Raw genomic sequence first — 22997 nt, 5'->3', positions numbered from 1 at the left:
TCAAAGCTGGTCTGATTTTAAGTTTCAAACAAATACAGTGATACCTCTGTACTCGACCGCCTCTATACTCAACCAAATCGGTGCTCGACCAAAAAATTCGAGTAGAAAATGTATCGGACCCCGAACAGATTTTCGGTACTGGACTAGCCGAGTCGACCCGCTCCTCGGCCAGCGGGTAAGCGTCAGTTCGACTCAGACCGCCAGCAGAGCAACACGTACGCAAATTACGTACGCAAAGACGTACGGAAATTATAGTAAAATATGAAAGTGGTGTATGAGTGTCCGACCTCGCGTCGCAGTACGAAATGGCAAAGTCAACCATTTCCACTATCTTGAAGCAGAAGCAACTGACAATGGACAGGTTCCTTCTTAAAGAAAAGAGGAAGGCTACTGCCCAGCCAGATTCACCTCCACGATAGAGAGAGAGAAGGGAGAAAACCCCTGGAGGCGCGTTACCTAGCGTCATCAACCACTCTCTAAAACGTAAAGTAAATTATACAAAATGGTTTATCATGCTTTATCTTTATCATGTACTGCTTGTGCACATTTACGTATTCATTGTTGTTTAGATACACGTTCTTATAATATTTTAGGTATTTTTCTAAATGGTAAGAACGGATTAAAATATTTTCCATTATTTCTTATGGGAAAATTGGTTTCGGTGGTCGAACAAATCGGTGCTCAACCACCACCTCAGAACGGATTATGGTCGAGTACAGAGGTATTACTGTAATTTCACACCGGAGCGCGCTCACGTTTCAGTCCGACCAACAACCGGTGTCTGCAGGCCTACGTCACCCCAGGTCCAGCTCGGTACCGGACCTGAGGGCCCGGTAGGTTAACGTGAGCACCGCCACACAGCTGGTGGCCACTGGTTCCTGTCCGACCACCACTCTGGGACCCCCCACCCCCATCAGGAGGCACTCACCTGCTGCTGGAGGCTCCTCCCAGAGGAAGCCGCTCAGGGGTCTTCCTCTGGCCCCCCCGGACTGGGACTGTGGGGGTGACGTCCTGCAGCTCCATCAGCCAGCTTTACACACACCTGCTGGTGTAGCCGGTCTGGCCCAACTTGTCCTTTAAGGTCTCTGCGTTGTGTAATAAGGACCCTGGATGGTTTGAGCCCAGCTGGCGTATTTATTCTGCACAAATGAAGAGACACGGTCACAAATTGCACACACAAAGCGGGACAGAGCGCAGCAACCTGCAGCACAGGAAATGTCATGAAAACAATTGCTGCGGTTGTCCTGAACTTTTCCCGCGAAATACACATTCTCTAAACATTGACCAAACACTTCACTCGGGACAAAAACTCGATAGTATCAAACCCAATTCTTACTTTCTAACACTTTATCTTCGTTCGTACAACTTTTTATACCACATGCAACGCGGGAGCACTTCACAAACTCACCTTCCTCCGTCACCTCCAGAATGGGACTGAGGAAAGGGCGCGCGACGGAAGTGACGTCACGGGTCGAAGGTAACGGAGACACCAAAAGAACAACTTCAAAATAAAATGCAAAACACTCATTTAAACAAAAGAATGAAGATTTAAAAAAATAAGGAACGGAAGACTTTTGGTAGAATAAAATATGTTTTCCATCTGCAAAACAAGAATTAAATAGACAAAACTAAGATGCACAACTTTAGATCAATAAAACTCTAGATCAGGTGAAACCAACAGTTCATTAACTGTAGTACTCATTTTAACCACTCGAGGGAGAAAAAGTACCATTATGCATATTCAAAATTGATGTCAAAACATTAAAAACTTTTCACCAGTTTCTGGTCGTCCTTTTCTCCTGAAATTGAATCAAATACATTTCCTCTCAGATTGATGCTTTTATTTTGACCTACCACCGGAAATGAATGCATATCCGTGACACTGCCTTCCTCTTGTCAGTAGCCGTATTAGCTTTAAACCAAAACGAACACAAAGACAAAGACATAAACACGGAAATAACACACAAAAACCTTTAAAAGAGAGAAAATGCAAACAAAATAACACATTCGTGCTTCGTATTTGACAAACTATTCCGTGGAAAACTACACAACAAACTTATTTCGAAAGACACCAATACTGTAAAATCGTCTTGAAGGATCTGTAGTTGTGATGCCCTCCTCTGGACGTAACGGGTTACTACAAAAACATTAAAATAAAGTTACACGTTGCTAGATCGTCAATAGCTTCCGGTTGGAACTACCAAAATACTTTAAATTTTTTTTTAAATATGAAAAACAATGCAACCTTCTCTTTGGTTTTGACCCGGAAATTTAAACCACAACTTTCACACTTTTACACAAGAACCTAATAGATTTTGACAATTAAAGAATTTCGTCACTTCAAACTGCCTACAAGTCTTAATTTGCGAGGTAATAATCGTTCAAAAATGATGTCAAAACATTAAAAACTTTTCACCAGTTTTTGGTCGTACTTTTCTCCTGAAATTGAATCAAATACATTTCCTCTTAGATTGATGCTTTTATTTTGAGCTTCCACCGGAAATGAATGCATATCCGTGACGCTGCCTTCCTCTTGTCAGTAGCCGTATTAGCTTTAAAGGTCCCATATTATGTATTTTTAACTTAATGTCATTCAGCTGCCAGATGTCCAACTACACTGTATTCCAAATATTTTGACTTAAAGTGATCTGTGGTCCTAAATATCAGGTTTTCAAAATCGCTCATCTGAGCACGCCCCTCTGAAGTAGCGCGTTAGGCTAACGGGACACTGACCGGCGTTACGTTTGTTATCATCATGGCGTTTGGAGGACCCATCGTGTCGCCGTACATTCATGACCCTGAGTCGGACCCAGAAGCTCCTAAAGAAACACCGACTGTGCGGCTGCAGCAGGACGTTTCTGATTGGTTAGTCCGTGTGAACGGTACTTAGTTGGTTCTGTGTTGTTTTGTTGTGTAACCTACGTCATCACAGGACGTTAGCATCGTCCGGTAGCTACTTTAGTTTCTACTCCCGCCTCTCATCACACAGTAATAATGTCACATGTCTTATTATGTATTTTGTATATGTACAGATGTGTTAACTGCTAAAAAGTTGCTGTATTTCTATAAGTGACAGTAAAGTCTGATGGTGGTTCTGATAGTTATTACCATGTGGCTAATGCTAGCTTCTGCTCACGGCTAAGTTACTTTATTTTTCTATCACATTGATTTAATCCGTTACTAAGCTGCTAAATATTTGAGGCAGTCCTCTGTGACAAGACACACGGAGCTGACACCTGCTACCATCACACCAGGTTAATGCTGAAATGATTTAACCATACTGCAGTGATGCCTTTATCGACTCTATTTTGAGGTGTCTTCACCTGTTGTACAGGTGTTCCTGTGGACACTGAATGTGTGCCAACAGAAGCAGAAAACATCTGTATGGAGACACAAGTACCAAGCTCACAGCTACACCACAAAGTCTCTATTTGGCTACTTTTACAACTGTAAACTCAAATGACCTTTACCATGTTTCTCACTGTAGGTTAGGAGCCGTCTGCAGGTTGATGAAGTTCCGTACATGACTCAACATCCTGGGTTCCAGCCTGTGTGCCTAAACGTGTACACCCTACAAACGGCCGCTCACGTACTGAGGGCCGAGTGTGGCCCTTCAGTCTGAGACCAATACATCGGTAAGTCGTTCTTTGAAAAATATCGGAATAAAAACTAGTTATGTCTTATTTTGCTTCATTAGGCATTCCTTCATTAATGCAGTAACATGACATATATAGCTACAACAAAGTCTAATATATTGTATTTGCGACACCTTGATTTTTATCTTATTAATAGACATGTTGAACATTTTTTGGTATTCACAATCATTTATGTTGACATATACAAGCATTTATTTACATAAAACAATACATCCAATAATAATAATGAGAACACAGAGCCATCCTGTCAGGAAACAACAACAGTTGTAATACTTGGGATTGAAAACATTGTGAAATAAATAGTTTTGTGTCCTTTTTCTGTAGATGGTGCAGACATCTGGCCTATAGCCCCTTTGCTGGCTGGTGCTGGGGCTACTTAGGGTGCAGAATCCGGGTCGTCATCCCAGCCTGTGTGGTCCTTCAACATACGCCAGGAGTTTCCTGAAGACGAAGGCCACTACGCTGGATTTAGACCGAGTCTTGGTTGAACCTGGTCATGTAGCTGGCAATGACCTCCTCCTTGTCAGGACGCTCACACTGGGCAGACAGATTCTCGGGGAGAGGAATGGACAACATCTCATTTGTGTATGGCACGGGGTCCACCAAGACTTTGTCACATATGAGGTCCAACATGTCAGCTACAAAATCTGTTCAATAAAACACAAAGATAGATCTTTACTGTTATTGATATTGTTTGATTCATTTCTTTGTTTAGAAAAATTGTGTTCAAAATACATCCTGGTACTTGCTACTAATTTATTTATTTGTATGGTTACTTTTTACTGTGTTTTGTTGCAAACAATTACTAACAGAATTTCAAAACATGTTTGTTTGAAATATTAAAATAATGCAACACTAACAGAATGTTGGCTGTCTTGTGAGGTTCGACTCTGCATTTTCCGTTCAAAAGCCTTTGGAAAGTGGATCTTGTAGAGGGGTACACCAAACGTAACGAAATAAGGAGCCAAAACAATAGATGACATAAATGAATCTGTCTCAAAATATTTTATACTAAAGTCTTCACTTCACCTACTGTCTTGCTGGAAAATTCTAATACACAACATTATTATTTTTTACTGAACTACTATCAACACATGTGCATTCACTAACACCTATAGACAACTATATTTAGAAAATTAGTGTATTTAACCAATTTTATTAAAACATTGTATGGAATATGACTTGTACATACCTTTACTTCAATAGTGGGAATGAAGAGTCCTGCAGGACAGCTGTGTACCAACAGTATGAGTGTCCACTGGGTCAGTTTGGCCCCCCACGTCCCTTCAAGCTGTGGGCTGAAAGGAAGCACAAGGAAGAGGGACACTAATTTCAGGACACCAATGTTCTGATTTTGGATAAGGAGGACAGACCTATGAGCGTTGTTGCTATGACAACCAGCAAACAACCGACTAACACGTGCGCGCACACACACACAATACGAAACAAAGCACAACTCCCTACTTAGCCTAGCATAAGTTGACTTTATTTATGCTGACAGGTAATAGGAAAGAAAATATGAGACCAACTTACTGTGCATTTTAGCTTTATACTGTAGGTCCGGCACGCACACACACACACACACAACACGCAAACTTGAAACAAAGCAGACCTCCCTACATAGCCTAGCATAGCATGACTTCATGCTAATGTGGCGGAAATTTTTTTAATACAATAAAATAATACAATATAATAATATAATAACATAATAAAATAATATCATTTCTTGACCCAAAAATCTAGAGTGTGTGTGTGTCAAATCTTTCAGCACTTGGGAGAAACGGCCCCAGGAAGTCTCGAGGTCATGAAAGATTCAACAAGAATCTAATCTGTTTTTAGAAGTGTTTGCGTAAATGTCAGTATCTGTTAATAATTTTGTCTGCACTAAATGTCCGCGTGACTGATTAGGTTATGTCATCAGCCTTGTGAAACTGTCGACTAGATGTCTCTGCTAACTTCTTGAGGTCATGATGCACCTACTGAAAATGGGGGAAAGGTTAGTGGAGGGCAGAGGGAATGAAGTTAAACAACTGATTCACACCTCCCATAGTTACGCCTTTAGAGTATCAAAAGAGATGTGATCCATTTTTTAGTTTGTACTTGAAGTTTTTTTAGTACCCAGAGTACTCTGTAACAACACACCGGAGGACTTTTGTCATCGTCTCCAGAGCTCTCATCATGCTTAGATAAGTATTTGTTGAACTTGTCTGTTTGTTGAACCTGTCTGTCTGTCAACCTTTTGATGATGTTATGGACTCATACTCAACCTATTGATGATATTATTGTACTGCTACTCAACCTATACATGATTTGAATTGACAAATAAATATCCTGTATTTTACACCGTCTCCTGTCCTTAAGAAAAACGAAACCCCCACCACACTAACAAACAATAAGAAAATATGAACCAACTTACGTGCGCTTTAGTTTTATACTGTAGGTCCAGCACGCACACACACACGCAATACGCAAACGCGAACAAAAGAGACCTCCCTACATAGCCTAGCACAGCATGACTTCATTCATGCTAACCGACAAAAAGAAAAAAGATAAAATGTGAGCCCAACTCATTTGCGTTGTACCTACAGTAGGTACTGTAGGTTTAGCACACACACGTTGTACCTACAGTAGATACTGTCGCTTTAGCACACACACGTTGTACCTACAGTAGGTGCTGTAGGTTTAGCACACACACGTTGTACCTACAGTAGGTGCTGTAGGTTTAGCACACACACGTACCTACAGTAGATGCTGTAGGTTTAGCACACACACGTTGTACCTACAGTAGGTGCTGTAGGTTTAGCACACACACGTTGTACCTACAGTAGGTGCTGTAGGTTTAGCACACACGTTGTACCTACAGTAGGTGCTGTAGGTTTAGCACACACACGTTGTACCTACAGTAGGTGCTGTAGGTTTAGCACACACACGTTGTACCTACAGTAGGTGCTGTAGGTTTAGCACACACACGTTGTACCTACAGTAGGTGCTGTAGGTTTAGCACACACACGTTGTACCTACAGTAGGTGCTGTAGGTTTAGCACACACACGTTGTACCTACAGTAGGTGCTGTAGGTTTAGCACACACACGTTGTACCTACAGTAGATGCTGTAGGTTTAGCACACACACGTTGTACCTACAGTAGATGCTGTAGGTTTAGCACACACACGTTGTACCTACAGTAGATACTGTATGTTTAGCACACACACGTTGTACCTACAGTAGATACTGTAGGTTTAGCACACACACGTTGTACCTACAGTAGATACTGTAGGTTTAGCACACACACACGTTGGAGCGCGCACACACAAGCACGAAACAAAGCAGTACCACCTAATTAGCCAAATAGCAATTGATCACCCATGCTAAAAGACAACTGCAAAGAAAGATAAATGTGGTGAGACTTACCTTAACCAGGGTGCAGGTCCTTGGTCCCGTATGATTGGGTGTGATCGTTGAATGAGGATCAGTCTCAGGCAAAGCCCCGTCTGGACTGACCCTCATTGCTAAAACAGGCTGGAGTGAAGTGGTTCACACACAAACTAACGAGCAGGAGATGTAGCTGCACAGAGCCATTAAAAATGAAATGTAACCACGGTCTCTTCTGTTCTTCATTGGATGGGATTAAGAATAAACCCTGGTGTTGATTTGTACAATCAACAACTGAACAATTACCTTGTCTCCTTCTCACGGACACCATTTCAACAGACTGCTGCCTCACGTCCAACTTGGGGATGGCCACGCCCTTGGGCGTGTCAACCAGTCCATATCATCCACGCCCTTGAGCATGTCCACCAATCCATATCGTCCAATACTCTGTCCAATAGCAGAGTGCAAAGTCTGAGGTCAAGTATGCCTATTCTAGCGCTTTATGGTCGAATCAGAGCCATGACTTCCTAAAAGTCCAAATATCTATTGATGCAGGAAGTGTTTGTTTACCAAATTCTAGGAGTTGGTCGGGTTAGGGAGGACCACTATGTATATGTAGAGACCGGAAAAAGTGTGATTTTCATAATAGGGCCCCTTTAAACCAAAACGAACACAAAGACATAAACACACAAAAAACACACAAAAACCTTTAAAATAGAGAAAATGCAATTGACAATTAAAGAATTTCTTCACTTCAAACTGCCTACAAGTCTTAATTTGCACGGTAACAATCGTTCAAAAATGATGTCAAACCATTAAAAACTTTTCACCAGTTTTTGGTCGTACTTTTCTCGTGAAATTGAATCAAATACATTTCCTCTTAGATTGATGCTTTTATTTTGAGCTTCCACCGGAAATGAATGCATATCCGCGACACTGCCGTTCGCTTGTCAGTAGCCGCATTAGCTTTAAACCAAAACGAACACAAAGACAAAGACATAAACACGGAAATAACACACAAAAACCTTTAAAAGACAGAAAATGCAAACAAAATAACACATTCGTGCTTCGTATTTGACAAACTATTCCGTGGAAAACTACACAACAAACTTATTTCGAAAGACACGTCTTCTTCTTCTCCTATACTGTCAAATCGTCTTGAAGGATCTGTAGTTGTGAAGCCCTCCTCTGGACGTAATGGGTTACTACAACAACATTAAAATAAAGTTACACGTTGCTAGATCGTCAATAGCTTCCGGTTGGGACTACCAAAATACTTTAAATTTGCGGAAATATTACGTGTTTTTCCCCATTTTTTTTCAAATATTACAAACAATGCAACCTTCTCTTTGGTTTTGACCCGGAAATTTGAACCACAACTTTAACACTTTTACACAAGAACCTAATAGATTTTGACAATTAAAGAATTTCTTCACTTCAAACTGCCTACAAGTCTTAATTTGCGAGGTAATAATCGTTCAAAAATGATGCCAAAACATTAAAAACTTCACCAGTTTTTGGTCGTACTTTTCTCGTGAAATTGAATCAAATACATTTCCTCTTAGATTGATGCTTTTATTTTGAGCTACCACCGGATATGAATGCATATCGGTGACACTGCCTTCCTGTGTCAGCAGCTGTATTAGCTTTACACCAAAACAAACACAAAGACAAAGACATAAACACACAAAAAACACACAAAAACCTTTAAAGGAGAGAAAATGCAAACAAAAGAACACATTCGTGCTTCGTATTTGACAAACTATTCCGTGGAAAACTACACAACGAACTTATTTCGAAAGACACGTCTTCTTCTTCTCCTATACTGTCAAATCGTCTTGAAGGATCTGTAGTTGTGAAGCCCTCCTCTGGACGTAATGGGTTACTACAACAACATTAAAATAAAGTTACACGTTGCTAGATCGTCAATAGCTTCCGGTTGGGACTACCAAAGTACTTTAAATATGCGGAAATAACGTGTTTTTCCCCATTTTTTTTTTCAAATATGACACACAATGCAACCCTCTCTTTGGTTTTGACCCGGAAATTTGAACCACAACTTTAACACTTTTACACAAGAACCTAATAGATTTTGACAATTAAAGAATTTCTTCACTTCAAACTGCCTACAAGTCTTAATTTGCACGGTAACAATCGTTCAAAAATGATGTCAAAACATTAAAAACTTTTCACCAGTTTTTGGTCGTACTTTTCTCGTGAAATTGAATCAAATACATTTCCTCTTAGATTGATGCTTTTATTTTGAGCTTCCACCGGAAATGAATGCATATCCGCGACACTGCCGTTCGCTTGTCAGTAGCCGCATTAGCTTTAAACCAAAACGAACACAAAGACAAAGACATAAACACGGAAATAACACACAAAAACCTTTAAAAGACAGAAAATGCAAACAAAATAACACATTCGTGCTTCGTATTTGACAAACTATTCAGTGGAAAACTACACAACGAACTTATTTCGAAAGACACGTCTTCTTCTTCTCCTATACTGTCAAATCGTCTTGAAGGATCTGTAGTTGTGAAGCCCTCCTCTGGACGTAATGGGTTACTACAACAACATTAAAATAAAGTTACACGTTGCTAGATCGTCAATAGCTTCCGGTTGGGACTACCAAAGTACTTTAAATATGCGGAAATAACGTGTTTTTCCCCATTTTTTTTTCAAATATGACACACAATGCAACCCTCTCTTTGGTTTTGACCCGGAAATTTGAACCACAACTTTAACACTTTTACACAAGAACCTAATAGATTTTGACAATTAAAGAATTTCTTCACTTCAAACTGCCTACAAGTCCTAATTTGCAGGGTAATAATCGTTCAAAAATGATGTCAAAACATTAAAAACTTTTCACCAGTTTTTGGTCGTACTTTTCTCCTGAAATTGAATCAAATACATTTCCTCTTAGATTGATGCTTTTATTTTGAGCTTCCACCGGAAATGAATGCATATCCGCGACACTGCCGTTCGCTTGTCAGTAGCCGCATTAGCTTTAAACCAAAACGAACACAAAGACAAAGACATAAACACGGAAATAACACACAAAAACCTTTAAAAGACAGAAAATGCAAACAAAATAACACATTCGTGCTTCGTATTTGACAAACTATTCCGTGGAAAACTACACAACAAACTTATTTCGAAAGACACGTCTTCTTCTTCTCCTATACTGTCAAATCGTCTTGAAGGATCTGTAGTTGTGAAGCCCTCCTCTGGACGTAATGGGTTACTACAACAACATTAAAATAAAGTTACACGTTGCTAGATCGTCATTAGCTTCCGGTTGGGACTACCAAAATACTTTAAATTTGCGGAAATATTACGTGTTTTTCCCCATTTTTTTTCAAATATGACAAACAATGCAACCTTCTCTTTGGTTTTGACCCGGAAATTTGAACCACAACTTTAACACTTTTACACAAGAACCTAATAGATTTTAACAGTTAAAGAATTTCGTCACTTCAAACTGCCTACAAGTCTTAATTTGCGAGGTAATAATCGCTCAAAAACGATGCCAAAACATTAAAAACTTCACCAGTTTTTGGTCGTACTTTTCTCGTGAAATTGAATCAAATACATTTCCTCTTAGATTGATGCTTTTATTTTGAGCTTCCACCGGATATGAATGCATATCGGTGACACTGCCTTCCTGTGTCAGCAGCTGTATTAGCTTTACACCAAAACAAACACAAAGACAAAGACATAAACACACAAAAAACACACAAAAACCTTTAAAGGAGAGAAAATGCAAACAAAAGAACACATTCGTGCTTCGTATTTGACAAACTATTCCGTGGAAAACTACACAACGAACTTATTTCGAAAGACACGTCTTCTTCTTCTCCTATACTGTCAAATCGTCTTGAAGGATCTGTAGTTGTGAAGCCCTCCTCTGGACGTAATGGGTTACTACAACAACATTAAAATAAAGTTACACGTTGCTAGATCGTCAATAGCTTCCGGTTGGGACTACCAAAATACTTTAAATTTGCGGAAATATTACGTGTTTTTCTCCATTTTTTTTCAAATATGACAAACAATGCAACCTTCTCTTTGGTTTTGACCCGGAAATTTGAACCACAACTTTAACACTTTTACACAAGAACCTAATAGATTTTAACAGTTAAAGAATTTCGTCACTTCAAACTGCCTACAAGTCTTAATTTGCGAGGTAATAATCGTTCAAAAATGATGCCAAAACATTAAAAACTTCACCAGTTTTTGGTCGTACTTTTCTCGTGAAATTGAATCAAATACATTTCCTCTTAGATTGATGCTTTTATTTTGAGCTACCACCGGATATGAATGCATATCGGTGACACTGCCTTCCTGTGTCAGCAGCTGTATTAGCTTTACACCAAAACAAACACAAAGACAAAGACATAAACACACAAAAAACACACAAAAACCTTTAAAGGAGAGAAAATGCAAACAAAAGAACACATTCGTGCTTCGTATTTGACAAACTATTCCGTGGAAAACTACACAACGAACTTATTTCGAAAGACACGTCTTCTTCTTCTCCTATACTGTCAAATCGTCTTGAAGGATCTGTAGTTGTGAAGCCCTCCTCTGGACGTAATGGGTTACTACAACAACATTAAAATAAAGTTACACGTTGCTAGATCGTCAATAGCTTCCGGTTGGGACTACCAAAGTACTTTAAATATGCGGAAATAACGTGTTTTTCCCCATTTTTTTTTTCAAATATGACACACAATGCAACCCTCTCTTTGGTTTTGACCCGGAAATTTGAACCACAACTTTAACACTTTTACACAAGAACCTAATAGATTTTGACAATTAAAGAATTTCTTCACTTCAAACTGCCTACAAGTCTTAATTTGCACGGTAACAATCGTTCAAAAATGATGTCAAAACATTAAAAACTTTTCACCAGTTTTTGGTCGTACTTTTCTCGTGAAATTGAATCAAATACATTTCCTCTTAGATTGATGCTTTTATTTTGAGCTTCCACCGGAAATGAATGCATATCCGCGACACTGCCGTTCGCTTGTCAGTAGCCGCATTAGCTTTAAACCAAAACGAACACAAAGACAAAGACATAAACACGGAAATAACACACAAAAACCTTTAAAAGACAGAAAATGCAAACAAAATAACACATTCGTGCTTCGTATTTGACAAACTATTCCGTGGAAAACTACACAACGAACTTATTTTGAAAGACACGTCTTCTTCTTCTCCTATACTGTCAAATCGTCTTGAAGGATCTGTAGTTGTGAAGCCCTCCTCTGGACGTAATGGGTTACTACAACAACATTAAAATAAAGTTACACGTTGCTAGATCGTCATTAGCTTCCGGTTGGGACTACCAAAATACTTTAAATTTGCGGAAATATTACGTGTTTTTCCCCATTTTTTTTCAAATATGACAAACAATGCAACCTTCTCTTTGGTTTTGACCCGGAAATTTGAACCACAACTTTAACACTTTTACACAAGAACCTAATAGATTTTGACAATTAAAGAATTTCTTCACTTCAAACTGCCTACAAGTCTTAATTTGCACGGTAACAATCGTTCAAAAATGATGTCAAAACATTAAAAACTTTTCACCAGTTTTTGGTCGTACTTTTCTCGTGAAATTGAATCAAATACATTTCCTCTTAGATTGATGCTTTTATTTTGAGCTTCCACCGGAAATGAATGCATATCCGCGACACTGCCGTTCGCTTGTCAGTAGCCGCATTAGCTTTAAACCAAAACGAACACAAAGACAAAGACATAAACACGGAAATAACACACAAAAACCTTTAAAAGACAGAAAATGCAAACAAAATAACACATTCGTGCTTCGTATTTGACAAACTATTCCGTGGAAAACTACACAACAAACTTATTTCGAAAGACACGTCTTCTTCTTCTCCTATACTGTCAAATCGTCTTGAAGGATCTGTAGTTGTGAAGCCCTCCTCTGGACGTAATGGGTTACTACAACAACATTAAAATAAAGTTACACGTTGCTAGATCGTCAATAGCTTCCGGTTGGGACTACCAAAATACTTTAAATTTGCGGAAATATTACGTGTTTTTCCCCATTTTTTTTCAAATATTACAAACAATGCCACCTTCTCTTTGGTTTTGACCAAGAAATTTAAACCACAACTTTAACACTTTCACACAAGAACCTAATAGATTTTAACAGTTAAAGAATTTCATCACTTCAAACTGCCTACAAGTCTTAATTTGCGAGGTAATAATCGTTCAAAAATGATGCCAAAACATTAAAAACTTCACCAGTTTTTGGTCGTACTTTTCTCGTGAAATTGAATCAAATACATTTCCTCTTAGATTGATGCTTTTATTTTGAGCTACCACCGGATATGAATGCATATCGGTGACACTGCCTTCCTGTGTCAGCAGCTGTATTAGCTTTACACCAAAACAAACACAAAGACAAAGACATAAACACACAAAAAACACACAAAAACCTTTAAAGGAGAGAAAATGCAAACAAAAGAACACATTCGTGCTTCGTATTTGACAAACTATTCCGTGGAAAACTACACAACGAACTTATTTCGAAAGACACGTCTTCTTCTTCTCCTATACTGTCAAATCGTCTTGAAGGATCTGTAGTTGTGAAGCCCTCCTCTGGACGTAATGGGTTACTACAACAACATTAAAATAAAGTTACACGTTGCTAGATCGTCAATAGCTTCCGGTTGGGACTACCAAAGTACTTTAAATATGCGGAAATAACGTGTTTTTCCCCATTTTTTTTTTCAAATATGACACACAATGCAACCCTCTCTTTGGTTTTGACCCGGAAATTTGAACCACAACTTTAACACTTTTACACAAGAACCTAATAGATTTTGACAATTAAAGAATTTCTTCACTTCAAACTGCCTACAAGTCTTAATTTGCACGGTAACAATCGTTCAAAAATGATGTCAAAACATTAAAAACTTTTCACCAGTTTTTGGTCGTACTTTTCTCGTGAAATTGAATCAAATACATTTCCTCTTAGATTGATGCTTTTATTTTGAGCTTCCACCGGAAATGAATGCATATCCGCGACACTGCCGTTCGCTTGTCAGTAGCCGCATTAGCTTTAAACCAAAACGAACACAAAGACAAAGACATAAACACGGAAATAACACACAAAAACCTTTAAAAGACAGAAAATGCAAACAAAATAACACATTCGTGCTTCGTATTTGACAAACTATTCAGTGGAAAACTACACAACGAACTTATTTCGAAAGACACGTCTTCTTCTTCTCCTATACTGTCAAATCGTCTTGAAGGATCTGTAGTTGTGAAGCCCTCCTCTGGACGTAATGGGTTACTACAACAACATTAAAATAAAGTTACACGTTGCTAGATCGTCAATAGCTTCCGGTTGGGACTACCAAAGTACTTTAAATATGCGGAAATAACGTGTTTTTCCCCATTTTTTTTTCAAATATGACACACAATGCAACCCTCTCTTTGGTTTTGACCCGGAAATTTGAACCACAACTTTAACACTTTTACACAAGAACCTAATAGATTTTGACAATTAAAGAATTTCTTCACTTCAAACTGCCTACAAGTCCTAATTTGCAGGGTAATAATCGTTCAAAAATGATGTCAAAACATTAAAAACTTTTCACCAGTTTTTGGTCGTACTTTTCTCCTGAAATTGAATCAAATACATTTCCTCTTAGATTGATGCTTTTATTTTGAGCTTCCACCGGAAATGAATGCATATCCGCGACACTGCCGTTCGCTTGTCAGTAGCCGCATTAGCTTTAAACCAAAACGAACACAAAGACAAAGACATAAACACGGAAATAACACACAAAAACCTTTAAAAGACAGAAAATGCAAACAAAATAACACATTCGTGCTTCGTATTTGACAAACTATTCCGTGGAAAACTACACAACAAACTTATTTCGAAAGACACGTCTTCTTCTTCTCCTATACTGTCAAATCGTCTTGAAGGATCTGTAGTTGTGAAGCCCTCCTCTGGACGTAATGGGTTACTACAACAACATTAAAATAAAGTTACACGTTGCTAGATCGTCATTAGCTTCCGGTTGGGACTACCAAAATACTTTAAATTTGCGGAAATATTACGTGTTTTTCCCCATTTTTTTTCAAATATGACAAACAATGCAACCTTCTCTTTGGTTTTGACCCGGAAATTTGAACCACAACTTTAACACTTTTACACAAGAACCTAATAGATTTTAACAGTTAAAGAATTTCGTCACTTCAAACTGCCTACAAGTCTTAATTTGCGAGGTAATAATCGCTCAAAAACGATGCCAAAACATTAAAAACTTCACCAGTTTTTGGTCGTACTTTTCTCGTGAAATTGAATCAAATACATTTCCTCTTAGATTGATGCTTTTATTTTGAGCTACCACCGGATATGAATGCATATCGGTGACACTGCCTTCCTGTGTCAGCAGCTGTATTAGCTTTACACCAAAACAAACACAAAGACAAAGACATAAACACACAAAAAACACACAAAAACCTTTAAAGGAGAGAAAATGCAAACAAAAGAACACATTCGTGCTTCGTATTTGACAAACTATTCCGTGGAAAACTACACAACGAACTTATTTCGAAAGACACGTCTTCTTCTTCTCCTATACTGTCAAATCGTCTTGAAGGATCTGTAGTTGTGAAGCCCTCCTCTGGACGTAATGGGTTACTACAACAACATTAAAATAAAGTTACACGTTGCTAGATCGTCAATAGCTTCCGGTTGGGACTACCAAAATACTTTAAATTTGCGGAAATATTACGTGTTTTTCTCCATTTTTTTTCAAATATGACAAACAATGCAACCTTCTCTTTGGTTTTGACCCGGAAATTTGAACCACAACTTTAACACTTTTACACAAGAACCTAATAGATTTTAACAGTTAAAGAATTTCGTCACTTCAAACTGCCTACAAGTCTTAATTTGCGAGGTAATAATCGTTCAAAAATGATGCCAAAACATTAAAAACTTCACCAGTTTTTGGTCGTACTTTTCTCGTGAAATTGAATCAAATACATTTCCTCTTAGATTGATGCTTTTATTTTGAGCTACCACCGGATATGAATGCATATCGGTGACACTGCCTTCCTGTGTCAGCAGCTGTATTAGCTTTACACCAAAACAAACACAAAGACAAAGACATAAACACACAAAAAACACACAAAAACCTTTAAAGGAGAGAAAATGCAAACAAAAGAACACATTCGTGCTTCGTATTTGACAAACTATTCCGTGGAAAACTACACAACGAACTTATTTCGAAAGACACGTCTTCTTCTTCTCCTATACTGTCAAATCGTCTTGAAGGATCTGTAGTTGTGAAGCCCTCCTCTGGACGTAATGGGTTACTACAACAACATTAAAATAAAGTTACACGTTGCTAGATCGTCAATAGCTTCCGGTTGGGACTACCAAAGTACTTTAAATATGCGGAAATAACGTGTTTTTCCCCATTTTTTTTTTCAAATATGACACACAATGCAACCCTCTCTTTGGTTTTGACCCGGAAATTTGAACCACAACTTTAACACTTTTACACAAGAACCTAATAGATTTTGACAATTAAAGAATTTCTTCACTTCAAACTGCCTACAAGTCTTAATTTGCACGGTAACAATCGTTCAAAAATGATGTCAAAACATTAAAAACTTTTCACCAGTTTTTGGTCGTACTTTTCTCGTGAAATTGAATCAAATACATTTCCTCTTAGATTGATGCTTTTATTTTGAGCTTCCACCGGAAATGAATGCATATCCGCGACACTGCCGTTCGCTTGTCAGTAGCCGCATTAGCTTTAAACCAAAACGAACACAAAGACAAAGACATAAACACGGAAATAACACACAAAAACCTTTAAAAGACAGAAAATGCAAACAAAATAACACATTCGTGCTTCGTATTTGACAAACTATTCCGTGGAAAACTACACAACGAACTTATTTTGAAAGACACGTCTTCTTCTTCTCCTATACTGTCAAATCGTCTTGAAGGATCTGTAGTTGTGAAGCCCTCCTCTGGACGTAATGGGTTACTACAACAACATTAAAATAAAGTTACACGTTGCTAGATCGTCATTAGCTTCCGGTTGGGACTACCAAAATACTTTAAATTTGCGGAAATATTACGTGTTTTTCCCCATTTTTTTTCAAATATGACAAACAATGCAACCTTCTCTTTGGTTTTGACCCGGAAATTTGAACCACAACTTTAACACTTTTACACAAGAACCTAATAGATTTTAACAGTTAAAGAATTTCGTCACTTCAAACTGCCTACAAGTCTTAATTTGCGAGGTAATAATCGTTCAAAAATGATGCCAAAACATTAAAAACTTCACCAGTTTTTGGTCGTACTTTTCTCGTGAAATTGAATCAAATACATTTCCTCTTAGATTGATGCTTTTATTTTGAGCTACCACCGGATATGAATGCATATCGGTGACACTGCCTTCCTGTGTCAGCAGCTGTATTAGCTTTACACCAAAACAAACACAAAGACAAAGACATAAACACACAAAAAACACACAAAAACCTTTAAAGGAGAGAAAATGCAAACAAAAGAACACATTCGTGCTTCGTATTTGACAAACTATTCCGTGGAAAACTACACAACGAACTTATTTCGAAAGACACGTCTTCTTCTTCTCCTATACTGTCAAATCGTCTTGAAGGATCTGTAGTTGTGAAGCCCTCCTCTGGACGTAATGGGTTACTACAACAACATTAAAATAAAGTTACACGTTGCTAGATCGTCAATAGCTTCCGGTTGGGACTACCAAAGTACTTTAAATATGCGGAAATAACGTGTTTTTCCCCATTTTTTTTTTTTCAAATATGACACACAATGCAACCCTCTCTTTGGTTTTGACCCGGAAATTTGAACCACAACTTTAACACTTTTACACAAGAACCTAATAGATTTTGACAATTAAAGAATTTCTTCACTTCAAACTGCCTACAAGTCTTAATTTGCACGGTAACAATCGTTCAAAAATGATGTCAAAACATTAAAAACTTTTCACCAGTTTTTGGTCGTACTTTTCTCGTGAAATTGAATCAAATACATTTCCTCTTAGATTGATGCTTTTATTTTGAGCTTCCACCGGAAATGAATGCATATCCGCGACACTGCCGTTCGCTTGTCAGTAGCCGCATTAGCTTTAAACCAAAACGAACACAAAGACAAAGACATAAACACGGAAATAACACACAAAAACCTTTAAAAGACAGAAAATGCAAACAAAATAACACATTCGTGCTTCGTATTTGACAAACTATTCCGTGGAAAACTACACAACAAACTTATTTCGAAAGACACGTCTTCTTCTTCTCCTATACTGTCAAATCGTCTTGAAGGATCTGTAGTTGTGAAGCCCTCCTCTGGACGTAATGGGTTACTACAACAACATTAAAATAAAGTTACACGTTGCTAGATCGTCATTAGCTTCCGGTTGGGACTACCAAAATACTTTAAATTTGCGGAAATATTACGTGTTTTTCCCCATTTTTTTTCAAATATGACAAACGATGCAACCTTCTCTTTGGTTTTGACCCGGAAATTTGAACCACAACTTTAACACTTTTACACAAGAACCTAATAGATTTTGACAGTTAAAGAATTTCGTCACTTCAAACTGCCTACAAGTCTTAATTTGCGAGGTAATAATCGTTCAAAAATGATGCCAAAACATTAAAAACTTCACCAGTTTTTGGTCGTACTTTTCTCGTGAAATTGAATCAAATACATTTCCTCTTAGATTGATGCTTTTATTTTGAGCTACCACCGGATATGAATGCATATCGGTGACACTGCCTTCCTGTGTCAGCAGCTGTATTAGCTTTACACCAAAACAAACACAAAGACAAAGACATAAACACACAAAAAACACACAAAAACCTTTAAAGGAGAGAAAATGCAAACAAAAGAACACATTCGTGCTTCGTATTTGACAAACTATTCCGTGGAAAACTACACAACGAACTTATTTCGAAAGACACGTCTTCTTCTTCTCCTATACTGTCAAATCGTCTTGAAGGATCTGTAGTTGTGAAGCCCTCCTCTGGACGTAATGGGTTACTACAACAACATTAAAATAAAGTTACACGTTGCTAGATCGTCAATAGCTTCCGGTTGGGACTACCAAAGTACTTTAAATATGCGGAAATAACGTGTTTTTCCCCATTTTTTTTTTCAAATATGACACACAATGCAACCCTCTCTTTGGTTTTGACCCGGAAATTTGAACCACAACTTTAACACTTTTACACAAGAACCTAATAGATTTTGACAATTAAAGAATTTCTTCACTTCAAACTGCCTACAAGTCTTAATTTGCACGGTAACAATCGTTCAAAAATGATGTCAAAACATTAAAAACTTTTCACCAGTTTTTGGTCGTACTTTTCTCGTGAAATTGAATCAAATACATTTCCTCTTAGATTGATGCTTTTATTTTGAGCTTCCACCGGAAATGAATGCATATCCGCGACACTGCCGTTCGCTTGTCAGTAGCCGCATTAGCTTTAAACCAAAACGAACACAAAGACAAAGACATAAACACGGAAATAACACACAAAAACCTTTAAAAGACAGAAAATGCAAACAAAATAACACATTCGTGCTTCGTATTTGACAAACTATTCCGTGGAAAACTACACAACGAACTTATTTTGAAAGACACGTCTTCTTCTTCTCCTATACTGTCAAATCGTCTTGAAGGATCTGTAGTTGTGAAGCCCTCCTCTGGACGTAATGGGTTACTACAACAACATTAAAATAAAGTTACACGTTGCTAGATCGTCATTAGCTTCCGGTTGGGACTACCAAAATACTTTAAATTTGCGGAAATATTACGTGTTTTTCCCCATTTTTTTTCAAATATGACAAACAATGCAACCTTCTCTTTGGTTTTGACCCGGAAATTTGAACCACAACTTTAACACTTTTACACAAGAACCTAATAGATTTTGACAATTAAAGAATTTCTTCACTTCAAACTGCCTACAAGTCTTAATTTGCACGGTAACAATCGTTCAAAAATGATGTCAAAACATTAAAAACTTTTCACCAGTTTTTGGTCGTACTTTTCTCGTGAAATTGAATCAAATACATTTCCTCTTAGATTGATGCTTTTATTTTGAGCTTCCACCGGAAATGAATGCATATCCGCGACACTGCCGTTCGCTTGTCAGTAGCCGCATTAGCTTTAAACCAAAACGAACACAAAGACAAAGACATAAACACGGAAATAACACACAAAAACCTTTAAAAGACAGAAAATGCAAACAAAATAACACATTCGTGCTTCGTATTTGACAAACTATTCCGTGGAAAACTACACAACAAACTTATTTCGAAAGACACGTCTTCTTCTTCTCCTATACTGTCAAATCGTCTTGAAGGATCTGTAGTTGTGAAGCCCTCCTCTGGACGTAATGGGTTACTACAACAACATTAAAATAAAGTTACACGTTGCTAGATCGTCAATAGCTTCCGGTTGGGACTACCAAAATACTTTAAATTTGCGGAAATATTACGTGTTTTTCCCCATTTTTTTTCAAATATTACAAACAATGCCACCTTCTCTTTGGTTTTGACCAAGAAATTTAAACCACAACTTTAACACTTTCACACAAGAACCTAATAGATTTTAACAGTTAAAGAATTTCGTCACTTCAAACTGCCTACAAGTCTTAATTTGCGAGGTAATAATCGTTCAAAAATGATGCCAAAACATTAAAAACTTCACCAGTTTTTGGTCGTACTTTTCTCGTGAAATTGAATCAAATACATTTCCTCTTAGATTGATGCTTTTATTTTGAGCTACCACCGGATATGAATGCATATCGGTGACACTGCCTTCCTGTGTCAGCAGCTGTATTAGCTTTACACCAAAACAAACACAAAGACAAAGACATAAACACACAAAAAACACACAAAAACCTTTAAAGGAGAGAAAATGCAAACAAAAGAACACATTCGTGCTTCGTATTTGACAAACTATTCCGTGGAAAACTACACAACGAACTTATTTCGAAAGACACGTCTTCTTCTTCTCCTATACTGTCAAATCGTCTTGAAGGATCTGTAGTTGTGAAGCCCTCCTCTGGACGTAATGGGTTACTACAACAACATTAAAATAAAGTTACACGTTGCTAGATCGTCAATAGCTTCCGGTTGGGACTACCAAAGTACTTTAAATATGCGGAAATAACGTGTTTTTCCCCATTTTTTTTTTCAAATATGACACACAATGCAACCCTCTCTTTGGTTTTGACCCGGAAATTTGAACCACAACTTTAACACTTTTACACAAGAACCTAATAGATTTTGACAATTAAAGAATTTCTTCACTTCAAACTGCCTACAAGTCTTAATTTGCACGGTAACAATCGTTCAAAAATGATGTCAAAACATTAAAAACTTTTCACCAGTTTTTGGTCGTACTTTTCTCGTGAAATTGAATCAAATACATTTCCTCTTAGATTGATGCTTTTATTTTGAGCTTCCACCGGAAATGAATGCATATCCGCGACACTGCCGTTCGCTTGTCAGTAGCCGCATTAGCTTTAAACCAAAACGAACACAAAGACAAAGACATAAACACGGAAATAACACACAAAAACCTTTAAAAGACAGAAAATGCAAACAAAATAACACATTCGTGCTTCGTATTTGACAAACTATTCAGTGGAAAACTACACAACGAACTTATTTCGAAAGACACGTCTTCTTCTTCTCCTATACTGTCAAATCGTCTTGAAGGATCTGTAGTTGTGAAGCCCTCCTCTGGACGTAATGGGTTACTACAACAACATTAAAATAAAGTTACACGTTGCTAGATCGTCAATAGCTTCCGGTTGGGACTACCAAAGTACTTTAAATATGCGGAAATAACGTGTTTTTCCCCATTTTTTTTTCAAATATGACACACAATGCAACCCTCTCTTTGGTTTTGACCCGGAAATTTGAACCACAACTTTAACACTTTTACACAAGAACCTAATAGATTTTGACAATTAAAGAATTTCTTCACTTCAAACTGCCTACAAGTCCTAATTTGCAGGGTAATAATCGTTCAAAAATGATGTCAAAACATTAAAAACTTTTCACCAGTTTTTGGTCGTACTTTTCTCCTGAAATTGAATCAAATACATTTCCTCTTAGATTGATGCTTTTATTTTGAGCTTCCACCGGAAATGAATGCATATCCGCGACACTGCCGTTCGCTTGTCAGTAGCCGCATTAGCTTTAAACCAAAACGAACACAAAGACAAAGACATAAACACGGAAATAACACACAAAAACCTTTAAAAGACAGAAAATGCAAACAAAATAACACATTCGTGCTTCGTATTTGACAAACTATTCCGTGGAAAACTACACAACAAACTTATTTCGAAAGACACGTCTTCTTCTTCTCCTATACTGTCAAATCGTCTTGAAGGATCTGTAGTTGTGAAGCCCTCCTCTGGACGTAATGGGTTACTACAACAACATTAAAATAAAGTTACACGTTGCTAGATCGTCATTAGCTTCCGGTTGGGACTACCAAAATACTTTAAATTTGCGGAAATATTACGTGTTTTTCCCCATTTTTTTTCAAATATGACAAACAATGCAACCTTCTCTTTGGTTTTGACCCGGAAATTTGAACCACAACTTTAACACTTTTACACAAGAACCTAATAGATTTTAACAGTTAAAGAATTTCGTCACTTCAAACTGCCTACAAGTCTTAATTTGCGAGGTAATAATCGCTCAAAAACGATGCCAAAACATTAAAAACTTCACCAGTTTTTGGTCGTACTTTTCTCGTGAAATTGAATCAAATACATTTCCTCTTAGATTGATGCTTTTATTTTGAGCTACCACCGGATATGAATGCATATCGGTGACACTGCCTTCCTGTGTCAGCAGCTGTATTAGCTTTACACCA

The 22997-nt window shown here is 37.7% G+C and overlaps 1 long non-coding RNA gene across 2 annotated transcripts; it reads right to left on the bottom strand.

Annotated features, from left to right (window-relative positions):
- Window positions 1-3840: 3840 nt before the first annotated feature.
- Window positions 3841-7797, bottom strand: LOC137601940 (uncharacterized). Of its 2 annotated transcripts, XR_011037113.1 has the most exons (4): window positions 7333-7797; window positions 7066-7219; window positions 4849-4954; window positions 3841-4303 (listed from the first exon to the last, which is right to left on the bottom strand). It is a non-coding gene; the product is annotated as an uncharacterized lncRNA (long non-coding RNA). The 2 variants fall into 2 exon arrangements; XR_011037112.1 differs by having other exon boundaries at window positions 7066-7797.
- Window positions 7798-22997: the final 15200 nt, after the last annotated feature.

Source organism: Antennarius striatus, chromosome 9 (assembly GCF_040054535.1).
Source record: "Antennarius striatus isolate MH-2024 chromosome 9, ASM4005453v1, whole genome shotgun sequence".
Taxonomy (NCBI): domain Eukaryota; kingdom Metazoa; phylum Chordata; class Actinopteri; order Lophiiformes; family Antennariidae; genus Antennarius; species Antennarius striatus.
The sequence above is the reverse complement of the archived record's forward strand: the minus strand, read 5'-3'. Positions and strand labels throughout refer to the sequence as shown.